Here is a 12,517-nt window from a genome sequence, read left to right as displayed (position 1 = left end):
CTCTTTTTCATACCTCGCACTGCATTGACTTCGGGCTCTTCTTTTGGAGGAACATGTTTTTACATCTAGGGTATATAATTCAACTTGAAACAGCCTCCCGGGCAATGTTCATTTGGGAAGCGGGAAGGAAGGTTCCTCCATGTAGTTCAGAGACGTAGCAGAGGGTAAAATCCAGGTGATTCTGGCCGTAGAGCCACTTGGGGATTAAGAGAGAAGCCTCTGTCTTGAATTCCAGTCTCAGTCCATATTCTAAGTCCCCCGTATAAAAAACAAAAGTACGAGAAATGGGTTCCCAGTACATCTTGCTTTAGTGGCTATTAAACATGGGCCTGATTGCATCTGTCCATGAGTCAGGTGAGCTAGAGAGGAATGTGACTATTAAAACGAAGTATTCTGATTAGCTGAGATATTGTTCCCCCCAAAACAGCAGCTGTGCCACAGGTGTCCCACCGATCCTCGGCCTCCTCGCCAGCACTCCCAGCCTCTGCCAGCCACCTTCTCTTTAACACTGCCTTGCCCCAAGGTTGGGAGGGGTGAGCAAAAACTTGGGCCTGGAGGAAATACCTAATTATTGTTAAAAGTGTGTTGATGTTAGAATTATTCCTTAAGGAACTAATTTAGGAAACAGGCTCTGCCCAGGAAGCAACATAAATATAAACACATTACATCATGCTCTGGTACAGTGTCTTTTATACTAGTAATCACTGTGGTCAGGAGTGAAAAAGAATCATTTCAATCAAGAATTACAGTGTGTTGAAGACTAAGAGGTGGGACTTTTCAAGACAGGACTTCCTCCCACACAGTTCTCTTCATAGGAGAAGCCTGTCATTGGTGATTTACAGTCTATAGTAAACACATTCCTAAAATGTAAGTCGTAAAAAAGAAATTCTGTTTATACCACAGAGCTTTATTTTCTATATAAAATATTTCCAAGTATTCCATTTCCATTTTACAGTCAGAGCCTTGTTTCTATGGAAAACATTTTTACTGCCACCTTAGATATGTTATCTATATGAGAAGGCTATAGCCGTTTTCCATACTATAAACAAAATGTCAAAACCACACATTTTGGAGAAGTAGTTTTAGTATTTGTTACAGTTATAGATGGAATGAGGGAATTTTTTTAAATAAAAGGTAGAGCCTTCTCTTGGTATAGCACCTGTTAATGCTGAGACACAGAAAGATGAAGGGATCTGTCCGGGTCAGAGCCAGGATTTAGAGTCCAGCACTGTGAGCGGCCTTCTTCCTACCTGACTGTGCTCATGAGCTGTGGCAGAATGGCACATGTGCAATCGACTTCAGAGCCATTGACACCAGAAAGCAGCCCCCACAAAGCCCCCTGGTCTCTTCCTTTTTGCATTAGTTGTACCTACAACAATCCTTTCTTTACCTATTCTTCAAGCTTAAGGGCCAATTTTTAGCTTCCATTCCAGTCCAGGGGAGCCCTGGGAAATCTTCCTCTGCTCCCAGGTAACCTCTGGTTGCCAGGACAGCCTGGAGGCTCAGTTCGGGATTTTTAGCTCCAGGTAGAATTCCCAGAGGTACCCACCCTAAAGCAACCCTAAGAGAATTCACAGAGATCCTTCCAGACCTGGCTGTGGTGTGGCTGTAGCAGGCATTCTACACTGTACCGTGCCCCAATTTCTAATTTTACTTGGTAAATCACCGTTTTGTGGATATTTGTTTAGTCTCTTGTTCCTCCCTTAGTAGTAAGAGTGACTAAGTTTAATGAATATGCGATTACTAGCTTAGAGCTGTGAATTTTATTACTGGTTTTGACACTAAGTGACCCTACAGTATTCCTTTAATGTTTTTATTAGGCCTGTTTCAAGAGCTTTTAGATTGCCCTTAAAGTACTTTCATCTCCCTAGAAGTGGCTCCTAAGAAAATAAGAGGTACTCTTACTTGTACAATAGCAACGAGGGATTCCAGTGCTGCTAAACTTGAAATTCACTAAACAGGGGCTGTCCTATAAACTGTAACAAGACGTACAGAGAATCCATTGCTGGCTGCACTTTTCATCAGGATTCAGTGACTTGGTAGCCACAGGAATGAAAACTGGTGACTCACGAGAACTCCGCAAATAGTGCTATTTTCCATTTACCTTCGGTGCTATTGTTCTCAATTCTATGGATCACACAAGCTTTCACCAGACAACCGTGTTCTTCCCCCGCTTTTTGAAACCGGCCCAAATGTAGCCTCAGGGCTGTCGTCTCCCATTGGGTCAGTGTGAGCTCAGCCCAGCTTCTCAAATCCCTCGGTTCCTTTGGTCTGTCTGGAGTCCCTGTTCAAGCTTTGTTGTGGGGAGGAAGGCAACGAGCCCATGACTTGCCCAGACAGTCTGAGGCCTGGCCATGTAGCTTGCAGTTCCCTAGACACTCTGGAGTTGGACTTGGCCAGCCATTCCTCTGTTGTTACTTTTCAGAGGTAATAAGTGAGATTAATTGCAGGCCATTCTCCAGAAGAGAAAGTAGTCAGGGCCAAATGCAGTCACATGTTTAGAAGCCTGAGGTGTGCCTCTGAGCAAGGCCAATTTGGAGTTACACAAGAAGGCCTCCAGGATGCAGGTACCAAATGTTTAGGACCTCTTTTTTCTTAAAGGGATCGCATTCGGTTTCTGGATGCTGATACCTGGGTATTTAATAAGCTTTTATTTAGCCAATGAGATGGGTGAGATTGTTCAAGCTGCCGTTTAATGATCTGTTTTCTGGCCACAATGGGGTGTTGTTAGTAGCTGAGCAATGATGTGCAGCGGCGGTGCATTTCCGCCAGCCCGCATGGGATTGACCCACGCAGGGAGGAGCACTTTCTGGGTGAGGAGCACTCGTGGTTTCAGTGCATCTTACTTTGTGAGACCAAAGGGTTACTGTAAAGTCTTGGCTGCTGCTTGGAATGATTTGGGAAGGACAGGGCCTCAGACGGCTTGGCAGGAACCTGAAGCCCTGTTTTTTTCCAGCCCAGCCCTTCCTTGTAGATCGAGCTGTCAGGGAATCCCACGAATGTCTGGCTTCTGCCCCTTTGTATGTTTTTCCAGCATTTGTCATTGAATTATTTTTATCCATCTCTGGCTTTTTCGCACACGCAACCTGAGGATTTGTCTGTTCCTCGATGGTAAAGGTGGGGGAGGTCGCAAGCACATCCATGAATTTGTTCCTCCTTGTGACAGGGCAAGACATCACGGGAAAAGGTTGCCCGGCCTGGCCGGCCCACTCTAGACAACAGCTGTACATCAGCAGTTTAAGCTTGAACTGGAGAAGGGGTACAAAGAAGCACCCAACCTTGGAAATTTGGGCCATATTTCATGTCACCTGTCCCTTTGCCTTCTTGCTCCTCAGTAATAAATTATAGAGTCTGGTACCTTGCTTTACATAATTTTCAGGAAGTTTTTCAGAGATTCTGACTCTAGTTTAGCTAATTCTTTTCTCCCACCCTTTGGATTATTTCTTACAAATGTTGCTGGAGATTCATGTCTCTGATTTCCCATCTTTTCATTCTCAATCAGTCCTCAGGAATACTGACTTTGATACTTTCTTTAAAAAAATACATTCTATTCATTTTCTGTGTGTCAGGCATCATGCTAGATGCTGGGGAGTAGCAATAAATAAAACACAATAGTTCCTGATCTTACAGTTTACTGTCCAGGATGTGTCTTCCATGTTTTCTGCAGAATGCTGGGTGCTGGGTAGAGTCTAAAAGATAAGGTATGGTGTTTGATCACTGGTGGAGAGAAGGAGCCACATACACATGGGACATATAAAAAAATTTAAATTTCATGGTACAGACAATTAAAGGAAAGAGTATCAAGAAGAGTATTAAATAAGAATTTAATCCTGTCACGTGCTACAACATGGGTGAACCTCAAGGACAGTATGGTAAGTGAAATAAGCGAGTGACAAAAGGACAAATACTGTATGATTCCACTCAAATGAAGTATCTAAAGTAGTCAAAATCATAGCAACAGAAAGTAGAAAGGTGGTTGCCAGGGCTAGGGGAGGAGAGGAGAAGAAATTCGTGTTTAATGGCTACAGAGTTTGAGTCTTGCAACATGAAAAATTTCTAGAGATCTGTTGCACATCAGTGTGAATATAGTTAACACTGCTCACTTGTACGTAAAAAATTTATAATTGGTTAAGAATAAATAAGAATAATAAGAATAAAATGGTTAAGTTGGTAAATTTAAAGTTATGCTATTTTACCACAATAAAAAGAGGAGGGAGGAGTATGTAAGGTTTTAAGAGAGCCCCACGGTTCAGCAAAAATTATGTAGTGTCCAAATTGGTAAGATTTTGCTTCCATCCTCTGCCTCTCTTTAAGGGAATTATTCAGAACCTAGTTCTTTAAATGCTTCTATTTATTTAAAAGTTTGTTCACTTTATAGGAAAGGGGACCAACAACCCCCTTTTAGGAAGATGGCCTGGTATAGTGGAAAGAGAAGGGACTTTAGGGTCAGACAGATCTGGGCTTTTCTTACTGAGTATATGACCTTTGGTAAGTTATTTAGCTTCTCTGAGCCATACTTTCCCCATCTACTTAAAACACAGATATCTATGTCATTAAGTAGTTATAAGATTTAATTGAGTTGTGTATGTGAAAGTAGCCAGTATAGTGCCTGGTTTTGGTGTAGGTTCTTGAAAATACTTTTCTTTCCAGAAAAGAAAAAAAAAGAAACTTGAAATTGGACTTGCCTGGAATATGGGATTGCTACACCACTTATTTTAGTATTCTAGTTTGGAGGAAATTGGCCATCACCCACATGCAGTGTGCTCCTGGAGCTGGATTACAGAGATGTGGCCTTTCCAGCTGTGGAAGGGAAGGCATCAGAGTGGGGCCAACAGGAGACTCTTCCTTTTTCTTTGACCCCTTTGTTGAAGGGTGACTTCTTTCTGCTCAACAGGCCCTTCCTCTCTGCTATCTTCTTCTGAATGTTGAAATTTCCATTGCAGCCTGATGTTCTAGCCAGTAAACACTCATATTTTCCATCTATCCTGGGGGTCGAGCTTTGGGAGAGCTTTTCTCTGGAGGAGTTTGGAGCTTACAATTTTGTACTTTATTCTGTTATATAAACAACACTCTCTCGCCAAAGAGCACAATCACAAAAAGAAACCACTTTTGAGGGGGGCCTAAAAAAAAAAAAAAAGAAACTCATGTTCAGAGCTCTGCAGAAGTAATAGCCACTCGTTCGTCTTCCTTCTTTCTCATAAAAGAAAGCTCACCTGACCTGCCTCCTCCTGAGTCCTAGCTCTTGCCAGTTCTTCCCCTGGAGTAAAAAGTTTCTCTGGCACACGAGTGATAAAGGTCTGTACTTCTATCTGAAATCCCTCAGCTAGGCACAACCTCTCAGGGATTGTGCTCTGTGTCAGCTCAAGCTCTGTGACGGATTCTATAGTCCTCAGTCACCGTGAGAGCTGAGTGCCATGGGTATATGTGCCAGGGCCAGAATAACTGGGCTTCTGCCTACTGGAGGAATGTTGGTAAGCTTAGGAAATGTGTCAAAGATGGCTGGCTGGACATCCTACCAGGCCTAGGTAAAATAAGTTCAGGAATGTTTGGGCTTAGGATCAGGAGTGAAAGAAGTGGATCTTTTCTTATCTGCAAACCAAAATAAAGTGCAGCTTGCTTTGTGGTGTGCCAGTATAGCATTTTCCAGTTCAGTTTACCTCGTCCCCTGCCCTCCAAAGCATTAAAGATAAACCACCTTACATTTCCTTAGGATTAGCCCACACACGTGCACATACACAGAGTCATTGTTAAAAGCAAGATCCTATCTTATTTAACTGTTCACTTTGTAATTTTATATGTATCCACAATTGATAATTATTTTGGTTTTTAGAGGCCTGAATGATGAAAATCCATGTACTAAGCTGAATGAGACTCCTTTTCTAGAATTAGGAAATTATATCAGAGTTAATTCATAATTCAGTTTAATTCTCACATGGTTTTTTCTATCATCTTCTGTATTCCCAAGTTAACTCTGTTTACCAGCCTTAAAAGTTTGGAAAGAATCAGTGGTGAAGAAACACTGTATCTTTCTTTCTGACTCCTGTAGAGAAACATTGATCATTCATTTTTAAAGCTTACTTAATGTTGACTCAACAAATTTAGAAGGGAGACCAGCCGGCTTCCCTGAACCTTTGGTAAAAGATCCTATTCTTCCCTTTTGCCCATCTTTCTGCTAAAAGACTTAGCATATTACTGACCAAGTGCAAGTGGAATCAGTACTTAAAAAAAAAAAAAGTCCTAGGATTTAAGAAGCTGAAAGGAAAAGAACTCCTAGTATCTATGTTTTAATAAAAGAAAGCAATAGACTTGTAGCATCTGAAAAGGAATAAAGGTCTGGTTTTGGTGTCGTTTCTCAATAACTCTTAGTTCCCTTCCCAGAAAAGAGAGAAACATAAAATTAGCTTGCTTAGGATGTGGTACTCACATGCAGTGTTACAGTGTCATAGTAGGGAAAGTAGTTATAACTAATCACAGTACTGGGGTTTGTTATTTTTATTGCGAAGTATCCCTTTGTTAAAGCTTTGATTACAAACCATTAAAATGCTCCTAAAGATAAAAAGAGAAGCTAAACTTAAAAGGCCATTGAAGTATGGAGCCAAGTGTTCTTTGGGAGGTGCGAATAAGGCTGGATGTGAGAGCGGGCAGTATATGAGAGCTTAGGAATTCAAAATGTTGCATCATATGGTAGCCCAGGTGTTTGTAATAAGTAACAGTAGAGCTCTTGTCCTAATTGGACCATTTTTATGCTTCAGAGGCAGTAAAGGGATGTTTTTGGCTTTCGTGGATTATCAAGCTAAGACTTGTATTAATTTGGCTTCAAAGCCAATAATCAATACCATGTTTGGCCTTGTTCTTAAAAATAAGTTTTACTATCTTTCTGTGATGAAAATAAAATATGGGTGCATCTCAGTAATGTGATTATAATCTAGAAGGATTTAGATGAGAAAAGCAGGTTTTCTGGCACAGCAGGTAAGGAAACCATAAAGGGGTTAATAAATGGGGTGTACTTAAAGGCTAGAGGAAATCAGATTATGTTCTTTGAAACACTTGCACCAAGGAAAAGTGAGCAAATGAAAGAATCTGCCTATATTGTTAGTGCTCTCACATATCTTGAGATATATGAGATATATGAGCTAACTGTCAATAGCTGTGCCCTGGCTGGTGTGGCTCAGTTGGTTGGAGCATCGTCCCAAACACTGAAGGGTCACAGTTCAGCTCTGGGTCAGGGCACCTCCCTGGGTTGCAGGTTCAATCCCTGGTCGGGAGTCAACCGATTCAGGTTTTTCTCTCACACTGATGTTTCTCTCTCCCCCTCTCCCTCTTCCTGAAATCAGTTCGCATGTTCTCAGGCGAGGATGAAAATAGATGTACTGCTAGTTGCTTGAACCCAACAGTGACATTTGAAGTTAAAGCCCCCAAAAGAAAGGAGTTTGTAACCTGTTCCACCAAATATTTAGTATATTGAAATATTTGAAAAAGAGTAAAGATGAAACTGGTAATAAGTAATGTTCCAGCTGGGAATTGGCTTCATCTGGTAGTTGCTAAAACAGTGTTACTCCCAAAAGTGAACATGCATTTGCTGAATGTCCTGTAAGGGCTGAGCTCTGAAGGAGGTGGGAGACAAGGTCTCTGTCCTCAGGGAGGAAAGGTAACAGTGATTGACTTTATTAATGCAAGTGTAATACAACAGTGTGTGCTGAATTTTTAGTAAGAGGATTATGCTGTAAGTGGTACAAGTTCAGAGGAGAAACTGATCATTCTGGTGGGAGAAGGTGGCAAAAACTCCATAGGAAAGAAAGGGGTGTGTGGCGAATCTGAAAGGATAGATGGGACTAGATAGGCAAAGAGCCTGATATTAATGAATTAAGGGATAATTGCACATTTACTTGGTGCCTGACACCATGCAAGGCTCTATGAGAGCATCAAAGAAATGGGATGCACACTCCTACTAAGTTGGCATTGACAGTTGAGCAGGGTCGTCTAAATAACACTGCCTTGTGCGTGTTTACTTTTTTTTGCACGTGAAATACCAAGTGAGTTATTAAAAGGGGCAGATGGGTTCAGAGGAATTTACAGTTTAGAAAGGTTACTAAAAGTGGGTAGAAAGACAGGACTCCTCAAAGGAAGGGCTTAAGGTAGGGTTTATTCAGGCCTGGATTATGTATAGGCTACAGCAGGTGAAGGAAAGGAGATGGGGGAATAGAAAAATAACGTACAGGGCGTTTAAGGCATTTTCAAGGGACAGTGAATGAGAACCAGCCTGGCTGAAGCAGAGTGTTTCTGTTAGAAATAGTGTATTAGTCAAAACACTTCGAGTTTCAAGTGATGACAACTGAAATCAAGCTGGCGCTAACTGTAAAGGAGATTTTTTTTAGTTCATGTGACTAAAAGACCTAGTATCTTGGTAAACAGGCACTTAAAAATAAAGAACAAACATTAAATAAAACAACGAATGAGTGGACACTCTACTGCTCTCCCGCACCTCTGCTGTCCAAACCCTTTTCTCATATAGGGCTCAGCTCAACTCGGCATTTCTTCAACCTTCCCTGGTCTCCCAGGCAGATGTCATTAGGATTTTTTTTCTGTTCCTCATTCAGTGGACTCGTGTTTCTAAAAGATATAATTCAAAGGAAGCTCTGGCTGAGTGCACGATTTTAATTCCTAGAGAGTGGACCTTTGTGGCTCTTCCTGTCCTAGTGAACTGAATACTGGGGGGAAAGCCCTGTTTATTCTCCACTGAGTTTAGAACTCACAGAGTCCCTCCCAAGTCATAAGGTCTTTACTGCTGCTTTTTTTTGGGGGGGGGGGGGGGGCGGGGGGGCTTATTCAGTTTTTTTTCTAGTTATCCAAAATCAAAAGTGCCTTATAAGCAAGAAGCCCCCCACAGTTTAGGGAGTGGGAGGGGGTGTAGAGGCAGGGTGTGGAAAAAGAGGAAAAGGCAGAGAACTTTTCTATTACCAACATTCTCCCCACCCCACCTAACCCATGGGAGTCTTCAGAGCCTCTCCTAGAAGATCCTTCTGAGTTAAAGGGCATCCACTGTCCTTGACAGTCCAGTGTAAAAGTTATCTTTCTACCCCAACCCTTCCACGTGGGCTAATACATTGTGTTTGCTGAATGTGAGCCTGTGATGTTTCAGCGTTTTGATGTTCTTAGTCGTTCCTCCCTCCTCAGTGTCCGTCATTTGATAGACTCACTGGCATCTCCTTCCTGAGTGGTTAGTATGGGGAATACATGCCAGGCTACCATCTCCCTACTCCAGGTTCTACTATTTGTTTACCTCTGCCATGACTCTTACCACTTCTCTTAGTACTATATTATGGTTGTTTGTGTATTTGTCTTGCCTCCTATATTAGATTGTAAGCTTTTTGAGGGCAAACCCTGAGTCTAACACATCTTGATAGCCTCACAGTTCCCTGTACAAAGTGCTTAAGAAATGTTTGGTGGATAAGTGACTAGTTCAATGGTGTCCAATATGGTAACCACAATCCACATGTGGATATTTAAATGTAAATTTAAAAAAATGAAAAATTCAATTTTAGTCATACTGGCCACATTTCAAATTCTCAAAATCCACCTATAGCTCATGGCTACCATATTGGGCAGCACTGAACTAGATGGTTGATCCAGAAGATGTGATAAAGACCCAAACTTGGTCAGTGGATTTAAAAAAACACAAAGAAATGGGTTTCTAAGAAAGGCGTAATCGTGATTATCCTCTTAGGCTCTTCTGTAGATGTCAAGCCTCTTTTGTTTAGATCTCGAGATTTACCACAGATGCTGTTCTTGAAATAATTTGTGGTGCTGGGAGGGGCATATTCTAATGCCTCGGGAATTTCAGAAGCCCAGAGCTTCTGTATACTAGTGTCTAGCCAATCAGCTGGGCTGACTGAAAGAAAGGGCCTTTATATGCAGATCCCAGCATTATTTTATTTTCTGAGATACGCCCATGGCTAGGTATTGGGTAGAGGCCTTGCTTCCCTACGCTAACCCAGCCCCCCACCTGCTTGGCTGGCAGTTCTGACTTGGCATATATAACTGCTATAGCCTGGGGAACAGAGCCAAACACGAGGAAGTGGTTACAAGTGGTTACGTGTACTAGCTCCCAGGGAAGCTGTGGCTAGCAGGGTAGTGGGTGGGGTCCTGCCTGATGGCTTTTCAAAGAAGCCAAATCTTTGAAGTTTTGTTTTAGCAGCTGCCAGGTATGCTGTTTCAGCACTTTGCAGACTCTCTCACTGTGTTCCCATATCACATTTTTTCTTTACTATATGTGCATAGTATACACAATGGAGTTTGGATGTCGGGAGGGTAAATATAATAGTGTGGAGTAAGTTGCTAAGCACACCCTCCTGCCTTTTCTTTTTACTGTGACTCTGCCATGAAATAGCCACTTTAATGCTCCCTCTTCCCCTTTCAGCCCTGACCTTTTCTGATCTCCTGCCGAAAGGCAAACAGAGTACACTTCTATTTTGGGAAAGTAGTAAGTTTTGAAAAACTAGAGCTCCTACATTTTTCTGATGGATTGGGACATCACTCTGAAAATAGACCATCTCTCTTTTTCAAAAGAACAGATCACACCCCCAGCATGCATCCCTAACACGTTTAGGTTAGGAGTAAATTCTTGAACATAGATCTTATTCACTATTGAATCCTCAGCGTTTAGCACAGTGTCAACTAATATCTGTTAAATGGTCACACTTGAGTGTGCTCAGCTGTGGGGGAGGACTAGGTAGGTAGGGTATCCCTCTAACGCCCCACTCTGAGCTTTCCCTGCTTCCTTGCTTTCCTGCTTAGTAATCTCTTTCTCCCGTCCAGGCTGCAGTCACCTCAAACCTTTTCCAGCTGCTCTCAAATTTGCTTTCTCTAAACTCTGCTCGTTTGGAGTACAGTATATTCTCCCTTGTGTAATTGGTTTTTATGCCTTTGTTGTGTCTCTCCTGAGAGGTAAGTCTATCAAAGGCAAAGGCTATACGTATTTTATTCCTACACAAAGCACCCTGGGCCGGGGATGGGAAGATCTAGGTGCCAGTCCCAGGTCCTCTTGGAACTTCCTGACTTGGGGTAGATCATTTGACAGAACGTCAGCTCATTTTGCCACGTGGAAAGTAATGATGCCTCGATCGTGGGAGTTCAATGAGATCATATACGTAAACCTGCTTTTGTAAACTATGAAGCACTACACACAATTAGGCCTTTTCAGTATTAATAATACTTACCACTATGAAATAGTAATGTTTGTTTGTGCTGTTGATGATATACAGACTAATCTCTCCCGAGTTGAGGTAAATCACAAGTTCAGCCCCACATTACTCAGCTTGGCACGGGTTTAAAGCATTAAGTGGTCCATTCCAGGCACTCTCTGTCATCACCTCTCTCTCAGGCTGCAGGTTCTTCCTTTCAGACCCGGGGGGGTCATTCTTTTTCTTACTAGTCTCCCCTTTCTTCTCCCCTCAGGCCCAGGCTGAGCTCTCTTTTAACCCCCTCAGTTCTTGGAGAAGCAAAGTAGTCCTAATCTCACTTCCCAGTGTAGGCTGGAATTGCTGTCCTGGTGGACCCTTCTCAGCATGGCCACCTACCTTCCACAGCTCTGCCCATCAACAGCACCCGCCCCTTCATGGTTCTTCCTCTGCCCAGCCCCTCAGCAGCAGCACGGCTGGGTTCCCTTCCTCTTTTCCTCTCCCTGTCCTTCCTTTTCTATATGCTGTCCCTTCAGTCTCTTCTTTCTGTGTCAATTCATCTTGCATTTTCTTTCTTTGAGCTCAGACCTTCGATCCAGTAAGGCTGTTCCCCCTTCAAGACTCTAAGGTTTGGTGTATCTGCATGTCCCTGTCACTCCGTCACCATCGCCTGAAGGCATCTTCTCAGAAAAAAGCCAATATTTTTGGTGCTGTCATATGGCTTGAGGAGGTCCAAATTCTTTTAAAATATCTAAGATCTCAACATCTAAATGTTATGATCTGGTGTTTGAGAGCATGTGTTTTAGATCCCTTCTTTATTTAGCCACCTAATAGCTATGTCGCCTAAGGGAAGTTCTTTGAATGTATTATTCTTTTCTCTAAATGGGGATAAAATACCTACTTCCTCGGGATAGTCTAAGGAGCAAGTGAAAATTAAATGACATAAGAAAAGCACTTTTATACAGTGCCTACCACGGGGTAAGTGCGTGGTGAATGGGAATTACTGTAAACACGTCCACATTATCTAGCCATATCCTGTTTCACAGGTGTTAAAAATTGAGACCCAGAGAAGTTAAGTGGGTTGTGCAAATTCTCATGCCTACCTGGTGATAAAGTAAGGACCAGAATCCAGGGCTTCCAATTCTCTGCCCCATGAACTTTTGATTCCTCTGACTCCTCACTGGTTTATCTGTTCTAGTCTTCCTTCTTCAGGTGGAACCCAGGACTGCTCCAGAGAGGGAGGTGTTCATTGATTCGTGCATCTGTTCTTCCAGCACACGCTGCATGCCTGGGATGTGGCCAGGCTCTGGATGGACAGAGACCAGAGCTATGAACTCATT

General features: G+C 42.5%; 1 protein-coding gene across 1 annotated transcript in view; it reads left to right on the top strand.

Moving 5' to 3' along the window:
- TTLL5 (tubulin tyrosine ligase like 5) overlaps positions 1–12,517 on the top strand; it is a 195,129-nt gene that overhangs the window by 121,994 nt on the left and 60,618 nt on the right. The gene's annotated exons all lie outside the window — the stretch shown is intronic.

This window comes from Miniopterus natalensis, chromosome 1 (assembly GCF_054644295.1).
Source record: "Miniopterus natalensis isolate mMinNat1 chromosome 1, mMinNat1.hap1, whole genome shotgun sequence".
Taxonomy (NCBI): Eukaryota; Metazoa; Chordata; class Mammalia; order Chiroptera; family Miniopteridae; genus Miniopterus; species Miniopterus natalensis.
Note: the sequence above shows the minus strand (reverse complement) of the source record. Positions and strands in the feature narration are given on the sequence as shown.